This window comes from Dermacentor albipictus, chromosome 7 (assembly GCF_038994185.2).
Source record: "Dermacentor albipictus isolate Rhodes 1998 colony chromosome 7, USDA_Dalb.pri_finalv2, whole genome shotgun sequence".
Classification (NCBI taxonomy): Eukaryota; Metazoa; Arthropoda; class Arachnida; order Ixodida; family Ixodidae; genus Dermacentor; species Dermacentor albipictus.
The window spans coordinates 80,782,291-80,800,621 of NC_091827.1; the positions used below are offsets into that span (position 1 = coordinate 80,782,291).

General features: G+C 43.2%; 1 long non-coding RNA gene across 1 annotated transcript; it reads left to right on the plus strand.

Moving 5' to 3' along the window:
* Positions 1-1,633: 1,633 nt before the first annotated feature.
* LOC135898968 (uncharacterized) lies at positions 1,634-14,613 on the plus strand. The gene is made up of 3 exons (XR_011507191.1): positions 1,634-1,964; positions 4,541-4,645; positions 14,454-14,613. It is a non-coding gene; the product is annotated as an uncharacterized lncRNA (long non-coding RNA).
* The last annotated feature ends 3,718 nt before the right edge of the window (positions 14,614-18,331 follow it).

An 18,331-nucleotide genomic window follows, 5' to 3' on the forward strand; every position in this document is an offset into this window, starting at 1 on the left:
GCAATGGTTTAAGGAATGTTTCGAGCTTCCAACTTGACCGCACAATTGCACTGTTGTGAGCCTGAGGCTGTTATATGTTCACCAGGAGCCATTAAATGACTCGCTTAAAGGTAACAAAAGCAGCCAGCCTACTCTTGTTATATGTTTATGCCAAACTCCATGCACCACGCAGCGGTTTAAGGGATATTGAGTGCTTTTAATTTTCTAAAGACGATGCGACCATATTTCGCATTCCCCAGATGTGGCAAAATTATTACGCCTCCTACGGTGTGCCACAACAGTTTCGTATTGCTGAGCGATAAATGCGACGGAATAACGTTTGTCTGCCGCCGATTTTAAACAAAATGATTTCAAATAATGAATAGGGAGCATTGTGCGCCTTCTCTGCCGAGTTTTCATATAAAAAAAAACTAACTCTCACATTTGCAAGCCTCGCCCATTCAGAGCTTTACAGTTCATCATTGTGCAAGAAGAACCGTTTGACAGCTCAAAGCACCACTTCTCGCTCCAGATGGAATGGTGAAATTATAAAGTTTCTTAATATATTACGTAGATGAAAATACGGCTCCATTGCTGTTTCTCTAACGGACGCTCTGCCACCACAAAGATGCCCAGATATGTGAATAGTTGAATGGTGGATGGCTAGTTTTGAATAATGAATTTTCCTAAAGCATGCTAGTGGCTTCCTTAACAGAAATTTCTGAAAATAGATGGTCTTGAGGCGTCAGACAGTCACCCGTTTTCGTATTCCATTACTGTTTGGTGTCATGCAGTACACAAAGTCAGCGGAAATCAAAACCATGTGACCGAAAATGACGCACAGTGGCTATAGAAGAAGAACGTAATTTTTATTTTCATATCAACGAGACTAAAGTCCGGCGTCTTTTTAGTGGTTCTGGGCCCCCACTACGGACGCGGCTCCGAGTCCTTGTCTCGAAGCGGCTTCCTCGGCTCACTGTACGGCTCAGAGTTGTGCTGTCAGGTTCGAGCTGAGCAGTGCGGTCATCCAGCGCGAGCGGAGGCTGGCGGTAGAAGAGACGGAGGGGTCGGCACTGCCCGACTTGTTTGTTAAGTGGTGACACTTCCATAACATGCGAATAAGTGTGGCCACCTCGCCACACGATGTGCATCTGTTTGTAGTGTACATGTCTGGATACATGGCCTGCATGAGTCTGGGGTTTCTGTAAGAATCGGTTTGTAATTGTCTGAAGTGTACTGCCAGCGCCCTGTCTAACCTAGCGTAAGGGAATCGGTATACGTGTATTTGTAACTGGTAGAATGTCATGATGTCGCGGAACCTGGTAATAAGATCCTCCCACGCCCAGACGTTTGCAGTACCCCGTGGCATTGCAAACGTCTGGGCGTGGGAATGCTGTCTTTTCGGGAATTCAGCGGGCAACTATTGCTGCTGGTGCAAAAAAGCTGAGACATTTTTCCGTTTTATCCAACTTTAGCAGACCGCCGGAGATGTTTTGGTTCGATATTGTATTGTGCAATTTTTACACAATTCTAATGCAAGATTTCGCTATACAAAATCATTCACATAAAATTTTAACATTTTCTAAACCACCCTTACATGATTCACACCCTGCGCTTTCTCTCGAGCAGATTTTTAATTCAACACACTTTACCTTTAAAAAAAAGACTTTATTTGAAGTTTTCTTTAGAGAAATGGCCATGGTGAAGGTACCTATTGCGACTCAGAATACCACGAAGACCCGGAGAAGACACCGGCAAGCCGTCGCCATCTTTTTGGTCGTGGTTTTCCGGATGGCGTTGCTTTGTGGAGCCTGGTATTCGGACACCAACAGCATCCACAGGCAGTACGGTGACTGGCAGTGGCAAGACGCCTCGAGCCCCGAGTTCTTGCAACTTGCCACCGAAGTAGAGCTCGATGCAAACGACCAAACGACAGAAGGAAGAACTACAGCGTGGCTAGCGAAGTGCTACGAGCCTACGTGCAGGTACGAATTTTATTTGTCGATTGTCAGGAAATACAGGTTGGCTAGTGACAGGCAGGCTACTGTCGTATTTGTACAGCGTCCTCAAGGTTCAACTATCCGTAATTTTCTTTTTATACTTAGCCTAACTACTCAAATCTTTTTGTACAAGTGGTTTATACACTTCGGCGGACACAATGTACCTTCAGCAAGTTGGTTATATAAAATTCATTTTTAAATAACTGATTTTGGTTATGTTGTATGTGTTTACATAAAAGCATGAAAAGAATCGTATTCGAGGACAGCTTAACTTGATTTGACACCTTAAAGCGCTTGTGCTCAAATACACTAACAATCAAATTTAACGTTGAGTTTTTACTTTCGTGTTCAGAGATTTGAGTCTCGACACACAGATGAACCAGCGTGTGACGTAGCCCATTCCGTGCAGCACGCCAGTGCAGAAGGCGGGTGGAGCTGATGACAATTGCGCTTCTGCTGTCGACTAGCAGAAACAAAGACTGGCTCACCCCTTTCTCCCACAATTACGCTCGTTCACATGGTGCGGGAATGGGGGGGGTGGGGGGGGGTGCGTACATAAATATACATATATATGGAGCCTTCCCCCTCTGAGTGCAAAACTAGTGTGCTAAGCGTTCAACTTGATTGTCAAATGTAGGAGCCCAAACACATCAGAAGCGTCAAGTAATATTAACTACACCTTCAATACAGTAGTTTTAATATTTGTGACGTAAACGCGTACCATTAGCGCGAAATTTTAAAAAGTTAGGAAGTTTTTTTCTTAAATATGTACTTGCTCACCGGCCTTGTTCACGAATACTGTGTCTACCACAGCACATACACCACCTGTGCAAGTCCACTCAGAGCTAGCGCAGTTTTACAGTTAACGTAACCAACATTTACCATTGAATATCTTTAATATCGGAAAGTGCTGAGAAATGATGAATTACATTTAATTACGTCTCTCAAAAAGAGCACCTATATAAAAGTAGACGTACGCAAATTTTTCACTATTTTCATGTCTTGCCAGGTGACAGTGACAGTCAAACGTGCGAATTACTAGAATGCTTTCTGATCAAGCACTGGACGCTGTTAATGTGGACTTTAGTTCCCGATTCTACAGTAACGTCACGTTTCAGTGTTCATTTGTCACTGCCTTCGCAGGGATTAAGCATGTTGAAAGGTAGCATTCAAGTAGCATTTAGAAACTGAACGAGATCTAACAGGGATATTCACGTTTCACGTCTACTGTAATATTGTAGTAGTGTAGTAGCGTATTCTGGTGTATCATAGTTTATTATTACTATGCAGTGGCATGTTCTATGTTTGTACACTGTATTGTAGTATCGTCTATTCTGGTGAGTAAATCTCATTTTCTCTCTTGTACGATCACTGTAGCACTGCCTGGATAGCTATAAAACGACACGTGGAAGGTACCTTAACCATGCGCTGCTTTAGGAGTAATACTTCCTTTCCTGGTCCCAAGCGTTCCTTTCCTGATCACAAGCGTTCCTTCATGGAAACAATCGCTTTGGAAACATAGCAAACTACTGATGTTATTAGTTCCCAGCTCACATCTGTATAGGAATACACACGTTTCAACTGCAAGAATAAGGATGACCATTCTAATGCGAGAAATTCAGAGGCCAACTGCAAGAATAATATACACCAGAAGGTAGCACGGCGATCCTTCTCTAAATTATTAATGCATTGGCATGATCGCCAGTGGTCTTTCTTTTTGTTCTCTGGTGCTTTCTACTAAGGAGATGGGGTGTGTGGGAATAGCTATAAGCTGGTAGGAGCAATTATGGGAGAAAATCAGTGTCGCCATGCTTCGCCGTGTGTTTTCTAACGAGTTGGAGAAAGTTTTCTGCACGCTCACTTCTATGGTGTTTTGTAGGCTCGAAGGCTTGAGCACAAGAGCTAAATTAGCGTTCATGGTTAGGGGCGATGAGGGTATCTAAGCGCGCTTAAGTCTAAAGAGGCGAAATAATGGCATCATTTTTTTTGTGCGTATGATGGAGTAAAATTATGCCAGGTTGTCATGCAAGTATTTGCTTTGGCCTTGTCCCACCTAAATACTACGAATGTTGTCTCCCAAGCTATATGGTTCATATTATTGGATTGTAGCGCGAAGTTGCACACACACAGATTAGAAGAAGACAGGACGTGTGTCGATCTCCTGCAGTGCCTTTCTTTTGTTCGTTTTTTTAGCTTCCCTATTTCTTGATACGTTTAACTGATAGTCTTTAGACCTTCCCATGTCCGTATGCTGCGGTATTTGCAATCACCTCTATGTTGATATTTTCAATAAAGATTTAGTTGAGGGTGAGCGCTCGTCCTGCCTGCTTCTAGTCTGTGCGTGTGCAACTTCGCCCTACAATCCAAGAATGTGTTACCGTACCAACTCCCCCAAATTTCTATCCTTTTGCAATATGGCTCGTGCAAGGTAGTTATATTGGCTCACCTAAACACTATCAGTGTTGCCTCCCAACAGTATTGTTCATAATGCTTCGAGTTCAAGCATTTGATACATCGCTGTCAATTATTATGAATAATGTACGTTTTCTTTCAAATCACAGGTGCTGAATGGATTAAGCTACAATCTCACCTATGTTGCTCGAAAAACAAGGTGCCCTACAACTGAGCGCTTCGACGAGGATGTTTGCACGTCTGGCATTCAGCATGTAAGTATCCTTCAGATGGTGCGTTCTGAGAAACTATGTTGGGTGTTTTTTTTTAGCACAGTGGTTACTTCATGAAATAAATTGCTCAAAGAGAGAGAGAGAGACAACTTTATTTGCCACTGCAGGGTTGGAGGTTAGGGCAGGTAGGCCTAGCGTGGCTCCCCGGTGGGGGCGACGTCTTGGGCGCACGAGACGAGTGCCAGTTGTCAGACACCGAAGGGGTTGACATTACTTGCACGATAAATAAAAATGCTTATTTGACAAATTACGAAACGTGAATAATTGTTTTTAGCTAATCACGTTACGGCACGTATTGCAAACAAATTACTGTCGGTGTGCTCACGAGGTGTATTCACTTCGAACGAATTCTTCCCGAAGTGTGCAACAAAATACATTAGCGGTCCGGTCACTTTTCCCTTCAATGCGCAAGGCGGCGTTTCTTTAAATGGTGAGTAGAAGAACAGTTACACTTTTACTATAAGTTACTTCTTGAAACCGATGCTACCCTTAGAATTTATTCCATGTATATTTGCGCAAAAATCGTAAATAGCAATATGTGTCCTTAAGGAATCAGCTAATGCTTTATTCAGGGAAGTTTTGTAAATAAGATAAATTTGCATTTAGATTTCTCGTGAAAGTAATGTCCACCTCTTCGAGTAATCTTGTTCAAGAGTAGTGAATGTGCTGCCGGAGGTATTTTTTCGGAAAACAATGTCTTCTTTGTCGAGTTGCCACCACTTTTCACTACCAGGAATGTATGTTTGTAACCTGTTTCTAGCCTTCTGATAGACTTGCAAGCACTGAATTGAGAGCTTCCAGCACTTGCACGGAGCATACAGGCCATTCAAGAGCTTTCTAAAAGTATTCATCAGAGACCGGAGCATCATAATCACTTGCCGGGTGTTCTTCGGGCAATTTGTCAGGAAGCCGCGCTGTGCACTCTACAACAGTGCGCCGTATCACTTGACGTGGCTTCGGCTCCGGCTCCGGCTGTTGGCATCGTCTGTGGCTTCGGTTGTGACTTCCGCTGTGGCTCGGGCTCACTCACAACATTCTATTCGCACTGAAGGCAAAAAGACCGCGGTTTACTCTAACGCTATATGGCCCCGTACTGCAACGTACTGCTAACAGCTACTGGTCCCTTGGTCTTCCCAGGTGACTTCAACGCGCATCACCAGCTACGGGCAAGGACCAGGATTAGCTTCAGACAGCAGAATGACGGCAGCCCAATGTATCGGCGGTGCACTTGCTAGGACCTAATTCAAGGCGCTTTGCTGCGTGCACACAGAGTGTCCACTCTCTCCGGCTTTCCTCTTTCTAGTCCCCCTTTCCCTTCCACCAGTGTAGGGTAGCAAACCCGACGCTCGTCTGGATGTCCCTGCCATTTTCAGAGCGCAGCTCTTTGGCGTCCGTTCCTGGGTTTCGCGTCGTCGTCGGCGTTGTCGTCGGCCTCGTAACCAGCTCCGCCCCCCTTCGCTGGAGTGGGAGACGAAGGACGCGAGCCGCGAATGGCGGAGACCAATGAGAGCGGCCCCTTCAGTGACGTGCGCGCGCGATGCTGGTGTCATGCGGACCCTCCTTACGGCTCGATGCGCACTCGTGTCTGGTCTCAGCCGATCCGCTCGTTTCGTACTATCGTCTGCTCGCGCCACAGCTCTCGCCCGCGCCTGTTTGGTTCTGTTGGGTCGGTCTCGTTCGCGCTTGTTTTGGTTGTTATTTCGACAACAAACGGTTACAAATATCCCTCGAGGCCAGCGCACCTTCCACAACTTAATGCGGTGAGTGTAAGACTCGTATCTCCGCGAATCCCATTCATGCAAGTGCGACGACTGATGCACGGTGGAGGCCAATATGGCATTAAGGGCCCAGTTGTGAACGTCTTTGTGAACGTCTTTGAGAATCAAGCATTGGTGTACCAAGTCGAACATATATCAGTCTGTTTCTCCGACCACAAAGCTTCCTTCATGACTGTCAAGAACTGTTAGTGGAGTCTTTGTTAAAGGAATACGTGTGAAAAATAAAAAAAAATTATGTGATAGCGCATACATGTGTTGCTCGATTTCTTTGCCTCAATCTATCGAAAAGGTGAAACAGCTTATTTGCTGCGCTCAAATTTCGCATTAGGAAGTAACGTAATCGTCGGTAATTTTTTCTTTGTTTTCTCTATGGCTCTCTCTCTCTCTCTCTCTCTCTCTCTCTCTCTCTCTCTCTGGTTCTAGCCTCTTTCGTGGGCCGACCCCGAAGATAGTGGAGTCTAAATATAAGTGCCACTATGGTCATTGGGTGTGTCATGACAACGGGTATGGTCCACCGTGGCCATTAGGTTTGTGCTACTGTTTGTGTGCCCCCGCGGTTACTGGGTATGGGCTATGAGGTACGGGCAACTGGGCCGGCTGGGCATGTCATGACTACGATGGTGATGATGACCATGATTGGAATGGTGATGCAGTCAATGATGATGATAATGATAATTGATGACCAAAATTTGGAAGGTGATTCCACTTTTAGTTGACGTTAATCAAACGTTGTCACTTCCAGCGCGGTTATCACAATAACTCGTGCCGTTCATACAGCCCGTTCTCACTGCCAGCACACCCAGGAAGGAATTGTCTTTCATCGAATTCAACTATATGTTGAATCGTAATCCAGCTATCTTAGTTTTGTGTAGTCTTCAAAAACCCCTGGTATTGTTCAGGGGCAACAGAGGGTCAGTGGAACAACTCAGATAGGCGCAAAAGAACCCTATAATTTTCTGCTTGAACAGCGAATGAGGACTGAATTTTTCTCCCTCTAACACATCGTTCTTGTTGTTTTGTCTTTCCTCTCGCTTTGGAATTTATAATAGATTCGCGCATATATTTCTCTCTTTACAGAACCAATAGTCATAAAACATCTAAGTCAGAGTCCTGATCAAGCATACTAATTTGTCTTCTACACAAAAATGCTCTTCCGGACCCACTGATTCGGTTTTATTTCTGCAGTGAACTTTCTCTTATCCGCATTATTTTTTCTAGAATATGCAAAACTATTTTATCTGATTATGTTCCTGCTGGACAGCCTGGCTAAAGAGCAAAATATTTTGACCGTTCTGTATGGCTAACGTGAATCCTATCATGTCAGTGGGAGAAAGCTGTGGAACAACAACTCGACTCTATATTGCATGTTTTCCAAAGTAGGAGGAAGTAAAAAAAATTCAACTTTAATCTACGTAAATTATAAACACAAATGGACAACCTTACTCTGATCTGATAACATCATCGAAGATTTTCTCAGTTATAGAGCCATATGCACTAAAAAAACCGTAGAAACAACACTTGATGCCATGCTCGTTGTCAGTTTTATTGATACTTTAATGTGATGATTTGCTTGTAATACTTGACGATACGTCTCCTGCCTGTCAGCGCTTTGTGTGTGAACAGTGTTTATAATGCCCATGGTCGTCCTCCAAATACAGTTCGCAAAAGAAAACTATTAAAATCATGTAAAGGAAAGGAGACAGAGATACACGCCAAGGAGGAGGAAGAACCAACGCACATCACCAGTGCGCGAGTCTGGAGTTCCAGCTGTTGGCGCGGAGTGACTTTCTGATCACCCCTGGCTTGTTTCACTCTTGGAATAAAACTTCTCGTACACGTGTACACCTTTTCTACACAGGTTGAAGTGTACAAATGCGCATATCAGTGTTTCAAGCGATCTGATCAAATTTGGGGTACAATGATTTAATTTCCGGCGGCAAGAAGGAAATAACTCGTCGAAAGGAGACGTGTCAATACCTTTCAAATGAGTGGTTTAAATAGATTTTAAAGAAAATACGATTTAGTTTACTGATAAGGTATGGTTTCAAAAGTATACTTCTTATGTAGCAATAGCGAAAATAAAAGTAAAAGTTAGCTTTCCTTTTTTTAATTCACATCGAATCCCGAGCACCAATACATCACTATGGCGTCGCGAATTTCAATGTTATCTTGAAATATTTATCTATTTTAATTTATGATAAATTTTTGCTAAGACATTGTCGAGGAAACTTCAAGGTGGTGTCGCCACGAGCCCTTCGTTTATGCGCTTTTGCTGGCGTCACAAGCCTTTTCTCTTAGTAAGACTGGCGGTTCCTACTATCGTAAAACGTAATTTAAAGATACAGGTTAAAAGGTTTCCTTATACAATCCCTTTAAATATGTGGAGAAATCAGGAACTTACGGGAAATATATTAGCGGAAATTAGAAGGAAATCTTCATATGCGGCTGTCTAGTGAATCACATAGTAAATCGCGGCCAAAGTACAACTCACACATTAATTAATTAATTTATTTATTTATTTATTTATTTATTTATTTATTTATTTATTTATTTACAATACCTACAATGCCAGTGTGGGGCACTAGCGTAGGAGACGGGGGGGGGGGGGGATATTAACATCGAGATACAAAAAAATACGAATACATAAGGCGCAGATTGGTAACACGTCATTTGGAATTGTATGCAGAAAACCACCTCATTAAACAGCAAAGGCAAGAAAGGGTGAAAGAAAGCCAAGCACAAATCCCTAGGAAGCAGAAAAGAAAACCGAAGTAATAATATTCAACTGTGCCCAAGCTGAGTTGAAATAAAACTTTGAAGCACAAGTGGGAATGTTTAACGTGAAGCGGAAACAATTTCCTGGGTGAGCTTACTCCGCTGTTGAATTGTTCATGGGAAAAATGAACATTTGAATACGTTTAACCCGGTAGCAATCTCGCGCACTTTTAATGTGTTATCAGTACGGGCAGATATACATGTAAGCTCCAGCACGTAGTTTTCCTTTTGAATGCCCATTGAACTATGAAATATTTTATAAAGCAATGACAAGCGTAAACATTGGCGCCTGTCTACAAGAGGAGGCCTCCCTAATGTACATCTGATTTGGAATGATCTATTAGAATAGTCATAATCGCCTGTGACGAAACGAACCGCTCGCAAGGGCGCACGAACCATAGCGTCAACGTTAAGTTTAGTACAACGGTACCAAGTGGTACACGCGTGTTCCAAAAGTGGGCCTACATTCTACATATACAGAGTTTCCGTTGGACAGGCCGGTGCTTGTTTAAAGTGGCGTCTCACGAACTTTAGTGTGTTGCTAGCCTTTCATGCAATGTAATCTGTGTGCGCATTCCATGTTAAGTTGGTAGGAAAGATAACTCCTAGGTACAAGTATTCCTTCACAAGGGACAACTGTGTTGCGCTCGTGACTTAACTTGGCGTTAGGGGCTGCTTTTTTGCTACTGAATCTGAACAGATTGCATTAAATTTGCAAAAGAAAATGACATCATCGATTGATGGCATCATATTCAGAAATCTATTTTGGCTAATGGAAGAAGCTATCAGTTGATCCTATTCATAAAGCGAGTTCGTGTTACTTTATTAGTAACTGCCAACCTTTCTATCTTACCTCTGTGTGCACTAAAATTCTAGAACATATTTTATATACAGGAGTAGCGAAGTATATCGATGCAAATTCCTTGTCCAAGCCATACCAGCAATAATTTAAGAAAAGCACATCGTGTATTCCACAATTAATAGCGTTTATACATTACTTAGCGGCAGCACTTGACGATAATACCACGGTTGATTGTACTTTTTTTAGATTTTTGAGAGTTTTTATATTTTTTATGTTTTTTTGTCTCCCATGACTTACGGTTGCAAAAACTTGCCAGCATTGATATTAACTCCCCATTAATTGAGTGTATTGCAGAATATTTACGAGGAAGGTGTCAGTATGTAGTTTTAAACGGACAACAGTCTGGGATAATTGATGTCACGTAGGGCGTGTCTCCAGGATCCCTTTTGGGGCCTCTTCTTTCTATATTTTTTACTTTATATAAATGAGATCAATAAAAACGTTGAATCACGCATCACGCTATTTGCAGACTATTGCATATTGCATAGAAAAAGTATTTCTGAAAGTACCCAACTCCGTTCCAAGGAGATTTTAATGCAATAAACGCACGGGGTCAAACATTGAGGATTAATCTAAACTTTAACTCAACAGTGTATGAGCTCTCTAAAAGAATGCACGGATAAGTTGTATTTCATAATAAATAATACAATGATTTCAATGGTTTCTGAATGTAATTAAGTAAACATTTACTTTTAATCGTATTTCACGTTGCAACGGCACAAACATTATACTGTAAATAAAGTCTGTCAGAACTTGGGCTATTTACGTCAAATTCAAGCGCATTTTCTCGGCAAACACTGGACATACCGTAAAAATTATCCGTTACATCTGTGTTACAGTATGCGTGTCGTGTGTAGAATAGAGCTGTTGCGGCTGATAAGGAAAAACTGGAAAAAGTGCTGTCTACGGCAACAAGATACCTACCCTTTATACCGATGGATGTTAGGCAGTTTACTGTAACAAAGTCGAAGGCAATAGTAGGATGGGAATCTTTATAAAGAACAGATTAGCGTCGCTTCGACCAAAGGAATAGCAAAGCAAATATAATTGCAGAACTGGTGTTCCCTGTAATGTATGCATTTTTGGACCACACTACAAATCAGCCCGCCGAGATCATGAACACAAGGCACGAGAGTACAAGATAATGCGTCGGTATTTCGGAACACTTCTTTGCCAAAAGCGAGACGCCTACCTAAGTTGTTATAATTGTTTGTTGCAGTAACAAGACCTTCTCTTCCTTGCAGACGGTAGAATTTTGTGATCACTAAAATTGTAATAAAAAATGCCGGGTAAGGGTGGACGCTTAAAGTAGATATTTCTTTGTTGTTTTTATTTTATTTTTTCTTATGATGCGACGGAATAATAGCACACTCGTAGAAGCCCTGTTACACTATCACGTGCTCATGCTTGCTGTCATTCCTCTCTGAATACTATAGTTAGAACATATTGCTTCTTCTATCCCAATGCGGCCTGTATTTATGCTGCGTTGTTTTTGTTTTGTTCTTGTTTTTCTGTTTTTTGATCTAAGGATTCTCTTTTTGTGGGCATATACAGCGAGTAAAGGATGTGTGAATACTCGTGTCTCATTTGCATGTATTAGCGCTTGGTGGGCAGATCACAGTCGCGTTTCCTTGCAGTCACTGTAACGCACTTCTTTCTTATATTGTCCTCTGATTGCACGGCACACTCAAAAATAAATGCCTGATTAGCATTCTTAGTGCAGCGTGATGTCGTGTGTTGCTTTGCATGCGCATTAAGTCTAGTTGTGTGTTGGTTATTAAGCGTAGTCTCTTTTGCTTATTACGTCCTTGATTATTTCGCGCTTCATGTCTTGTTTCGTACCAAGCGTCAAATATGTGAATAAACACACAAATGTTAACGCAATGTTATGAGTGTGTAGTACATTCAATGTATGTATCTTCAAAATATTACCTATCTCCCACTCCCCTCTGTAATGGCTGCATAGGCACTGTCGATACCAAATAAATAAATAAATAAATAAATAAAGACACATTGTGAAAAACCCCGTTGCACCTACCCAGTGACCAAAGAACGTCAGACGGCTGAGCTAGTTGACATTGACAGCTATAGTAGACATTTCCTTGGTCTTCGAAGAAAATCAGCCGTTCTTGTTTCAGCCGTTGTTAAACTTTCAATACAAGCATTCCAAAGTAGTAAAAAACGGAATTGTCATGTCGTGCCTTAAGTCTGCTCTCACCGGATTTTGCATGCACAAAATGAGCGCCAGTTTTAATGCGCAGGTCAGGCGCCTATTAGAAGCAGGCTATCCTAGTGTAGCAGTGGCCACTGTCGCTGAACGCCCAGAGAAGTCGGTTTCGAGGGGGACGGACGTGATTACAGAAAGCAATACAGTGAAAGCTCGTTAATTCAAACTTCAATAATTCGAATTTATGGATAATTCGAACTGTACGATTTGGTCCGGCCAAGCTCCACAGAAGTCTATGTATAAAAAGTCCGTTAATTCGAACGCGAGAAGGTTCCCTCACGGATAATTCGAACTACGCTCGCCTGGCACACGGCCAGGCGTGTGTAGGCCTACTGCCTACACAGAAGGCTGTATTGCCTCCGAAACGGAGAGAACGGCGAGAGAAGGCAAAATCGGAAAAAAATCTAACCAATGCGGGGTCAGCCAGAAGGCAGTGGCGGCTGCCGCCTCTCCGTTCTACGTAACCTCCAAGACTTCTTGCCCGTTGCGAATCTCGGAGGCTTTGCAAATCTTGTACAGCTACTAATGTTGTGCGGAGATGGCACGGCAAGCGCCAAAACACAGCGAATCAAGTACGTCGCAGCTGCACTTGCAATCAAGAACCAACGAATCAGGGCCTTCGCCACCTTCACATGTTCAGCGTCTTTGTCTCGGCAGTCTTCATCGGTTGTGCACCTCTGTTTTCAGCTTAGGAGGTATCGGCCGTCTCGAATCATTGTGATAGTGTTAAGCCTCGGCTAACGTTCGCTTCGGTGGACATCGGTGGTGTGGCACAGTCGGACCCAGAGCTTCGACTTGAAGATGGCGTGTGCCCGCGGCACACGCCATCACTTTCTGACACGCCAAATTTCTGACATGCCCTACTGCTTCGAAATCGCAGTGTACTGTTGCTCTCCTTCACTTTCGTTAGTTCGAACTTTCGTTAATTCGAACTGAAGCGGCTTCCCCTTGCGGTTCGAATTAACGAGCTTTTACTGTAGTAGCAAGAAAAGAGTAGTGGCTATTCCGTACATTAATTCAGTGTCGCACAGGCTTAAAAAAGTTCCAAGTAGATATGATGTTAATGTGGCTTCGCTGCTCCCAATAAGATAGGTAGGCTATGCGCTGCCGTGCAGAGAAAAAAGGAGCAGGTAAAAGGCAAAAAAGGAAAGACATTTGTCCAGTGAAGCACAATAAGAACAACAGTTTTACTGACTGCCGTATGGGTGCGGTTTAAAAAATTCCCCTTAGCTGTGGCCAGTTCTACGTAGGGCAAACGGGACGGTGTAATAATCAGAAGCTAATAGAACACAAAAAGTCGTTAACCGGTGGATCGTCTTCTAATCTTTCCCTAAATTGCCAAGATTGTAATTGCCCGCCAGAGTTAGATGAATGCGCGATATTGTACAGTCATAAGAATGAAGATACGCGTCTTATGATAGAGACATGGCATATCTATAATGGTGGAAGTGCGTGCGTGAGTCAGCCTTCGATTACTTTACAAAAGGAAGAGATTAAGTGCCTTAACAGTTATCTCTCAAGTAGACCGGCACATGTACGCGACTGACACGTGGTGATACCATTCCAGAGCTTGCGCAAATGAGTTTTGTGTCTCCTTTCCTTTTTCGCCTCAGTGCTCCCTTCAGTTGATAGTCGTCGTTCGTGTTGTCCGCTTCTCTGCTCTTGTGTCCTGTCTGCACGCCTCACCTCTTTTTTCCAGTGACCAAAGTTGTCTACTAGGCCAAATTGTCCCTTCGAATTCGCATCATCTTAAGGCTAAATTTGTGCCTCTTTTAGTCCTGCCGAACACTGTTCAGAAAGCGGCCGATGTGCAACTAAAGAAGGCGTGCATATTCATGCCTAAGTTCCTCTAGAAACCCAATTTTCATTGTCCCGAAGGAAAACGCGTGGTGATCCCTATTCACAAGGCAATTATCAAGGTGGATTATTTTGCATTATTGAGACCTTTAAGTCAACGAAGGCACAAGGCCAATGAAGGCATTGTGCCACAGACTAACTTTACAGGAGAAAAGCTTGTGAAATGCAGTTCGAAAGCCTAGAAGCTTCGTGACGTACTTAGAAAAAAAACATTCCGGACACTGTGTACTCTCTTTTGGCTGCAATCAGTTGTTGTGCGTTTGTGTAACTCTTTTCTTTTCGTTCCTACAGGAAAAAGGAAAATATTGCAACGCCCTCGTCTGGCAGGATTATTATGCGTCCATTCGCGAAATTTATTTCTACAAGTGTGACAACTTCTGGTCTACTACGTACGAGTAATTTCTCAGATGTATATATAGCCGTTCGCTCATTGTCACTCGGCAATAAACTGTTCGAGGAAAAAGGTGTCCTCATTCGATACTTATTCCAGCAGCTGAGTAATCCGGCTAACTCCTTGTTCGGCATAGAAAACATTCCTTAATCAATGCTGCTCACCTCCGGCTAGCTACATTGAGCGCTGAAAAAAATATATATTGTTGAAAGGTGTGATTGCAGCCGTCGCATCGCCACCTATAGTGAAAGAATCATGAGCTGAATCCACAAAGCTCTTACTTATTAAGTGTTTTTTTTTTGTCATTGGCTGGTCGCCTTCGCTAATTATATGTCTAGCACAATGATTGGCTTAAATCTTTAGTAACAGTTTTAGCGTAAGAACTTTTGGTGAATACGGGCATGAATTCTCTTCTAGAAGCCCGTCATGAAAGTGTCGGAAGTTGTTTGGACATATACCCTGGGCCGCTAATCTACAACCTCACTGCCTACACGCTCGAACTGTAAATTCAATAATCACCGGTACAAAACGCTCGCACCAGCCGTCGTGTTCAGGTGTGAACATTTAATGACCCAAGCCTCGTGTGGGAACTGAGGTAAGTTATACTCCAGCTCATCGGCACAAGCTTGTTTTAAAGGCCAACTGAAAACATATTCTGGACCACTTCAAAGCCTACTTTCTAATAGTGTAGCAATAGAGCAACCACTGTGAAAAGCTTTAAATTTGAAATACGAGTAGATGCTTCGCAAAAAGCTTGCAAAAATATCCGTTTTTTTTTTATAGCGAAATTCAAAGAGGTGCCAATATTACCGTTTCTCTGAATGACGCAGGAGACAGAATGGTCTTCTGATCGGCATGATCTCCCTGACTAATATTTTCTATGTAACCTGTGCGAACGTTGATATTTCTTACACGTGACTGCAACATCTGATTGAGAGCTGTCAACAAAACACCAGCATTATTAGTACATGTCGCAATAAGTAAAGTTGCTCAGTGGTATTCTTTAATAGCATTCAAACAGGACTCACCTAGGTGATGCGCTCCTGGTACCATACCCGCACTTCAAAAATTTGCCAGATTTGAGATATTGTTGCCCAATATTACTTGATAAAATAGTTATTGTTGCCTTGCATGCTCTTCTAAAATGTACGAGGAATATTTTCACGAAGCGTGCGCTACTTAATAGCGTTATGTCTTGAAATGTTAAGCTAGAGATTTATTGGTTCTATGCATTCCCATAAGTTATGGTTGAACCCTTTAACGCGCGCAGCCGACTACCAGGAGCGCCCCCGCACTGTGTGCTTACGTCACGAACTCAAGGAGGTCCATACAAATCAGGCAGCGAGAGAGCGGTAAGGAAATTTTATAACAGGTCAAGTAGTCCAACTGAGCAAATTGAACATTTCTAATCTAACTTTTCAATTATTGATACTAACACTAACTTTTGCCACATGGTTAATGTGGTTGTTCGCACTTTGAAAATGTCAAGTGCCCAACAGGCAATACAGAACGTTCAATATTCTCTGTGGACGGAGTTTCCTGAATTATCAATTTTGCGTACACATAGGATTAATGCCGGCTCCCGTCTCTTCTTTCCTCTTCTATTTAAACGTCATGATGACATATAAAGTTGATGATAAAATTAAGCAAATGTAACACGTTTGTGAAACGGTAAGGCGAAAGATTGACTGCACAATTGGCACACATCATTGTCATGATTAAGATACGTTTATGAAGAATTGTGGCAACTGTCCATCAGAGCGCACGACTGAACTCGCCGAAATCGCCGCACTTATACTGGTACACTCGTAAGCAAAATTACACCCTTTTGCCACACAAAGATAATCGTCATCTGTATTGTGCGCGTTTGCTTTCTTTAACGCGGTGAGCCCAGTACTTCCCAGTAACGAACGGAATGCGCGTTATCAGCATGACATATAATTCCCGACAGAAAAGTAGCGGGCACGGGGTTTTCAAGAAAGGAAACGCAAGCAAGGCAGATGGCGATTATTGCTGTGTGGCAGAGATACACCCCAAAGGGTGCGACTTTGCCAAAGAGTGTAGTAGGCCAGTGTCGTCAGCGCCTTCGCAGACGGAGGGGCATTATGGGAACGCTGGCATGCTGAGCGGCTTCAAGGCCAGCGGTGGAAGAAGACGATGGCGAACGCGCAAGCAGCGTCACGAGCGTGTCTCTTTGACCACGTGACGTATTCAATCAGGGACACGCTGGTTACACCCTTAGCTAGAACAGTGGAGCAGCCGCTGCTTCAGCGAAGCGAGTTCGTCACGCACCCTGGAGGCCTGGGCTCGATTCCCACCCATGGCAAAATGCAACAAATTTTCTTTTCAAAGCCACTAATTTACCTTGTTTACAGGAACCTGCCCGTAAAATGTGACATCAATCCGAGCATTTGTTGATGTGATTTTACTCTTTGCGGCGTCGGACATTTTTCGTCACAGCGCAGTTTCGCCAAGGTCACCGCCAAGGGCACTGCCAACACAGACGGTCAAAGTTTTCGCGTTAACAATTTCTTGTAACCACGAGGTGGCCGGAATACTTTGTTACCGAGTACATCATTTTGATAGCCGTCGTTTGCAAATTGTTCTGCGAAACACGAATGTATTTAATTCGAAATACTTGCGTGAATTCACATTTTAGTTTAGAGAACACATGCCCGAAGGAATCGATGCTTGAGAACAAATTCAGTGTTCTCTCTCATATTACTCACCGTTTTATCTTGTGATGCATTAAATGGGATACATCAAATTTTCCCCAGCATAGCTGTTACTTCCTGAGATGACCGGTCCACAGTAGTTAAAAAAAAGCTGGAGCAGAGACCATCTCAGGATGACTGTGTCGATGTGAATGCGATTAGCAGTCAAGCAATGTAGCGACACACCTTATTGCTGAAGAAACCTTTCCAGTGCAGACCATGTTAAAGTACGCATCGTTTAATATGCACCGTGTTACAGCAGTGTACCACGACTGGTGCCGGTGCGTTGTCGCTCAGTCGGTCGCTTGCGCTCTAGTACAGCTTCTTCTGGCCATCACCTTGTTTGGTGGCATATCGACAGCGTCCAGCTTCAGTGCGTTGCTGTGCGGCGGCAAGGTCTCGTGCGACTCTTTTGAACGTATCGTTTCGCATCTGTTGCCCCCAGGAATTGTTGCTTAACTTCTTGGCCAGCAAAGCGGTGTCGAGCAGCTTCGGCGCGGCGTTGTTTCCGTTTTCCTATCTCTGCATCTGATAAGACGCTCTTATGGAACCTCACAATTTTCAATGAAAGCTCTATAACTCGTTTTATATGTACTCGTGATAGACATCATAGCGGGGGCAGTGTGCAAATGTTGCATTTTGTATTGAGTAACCTTGCTCTAGCGCTATTGCTTCGCGAACGAGAGCGAAGATTCAGGGGCTATAGATAGCAGAGAGCAGCAGCACTTCAATATGGGGGAAGTAGCCTAATAATGATAATCGCATTAAACGCTCATCGTATTTCCTTGTAACCTTCGCCCTTCTGCAGTAGAGCTTTTCTGCTGCCCCTTGGTCATATTCATTTCACGACCTGTAGGCAGATCATGTACAGGCACATTTGGTTATATATGCGATAACTATAACTCCGCGTGGTAGCTGTATCCTTTGGGGACAGCATATACGAGCTTCCGAGAGCATTCCTGAATATTATGTTGGCGGAACAAATGAGCAGTACATGTGATACTCGATGGCAAGAATATTCTATTCCTCTTGTGATGCTTTTGCGAGTTCGCTCGCACGTTACG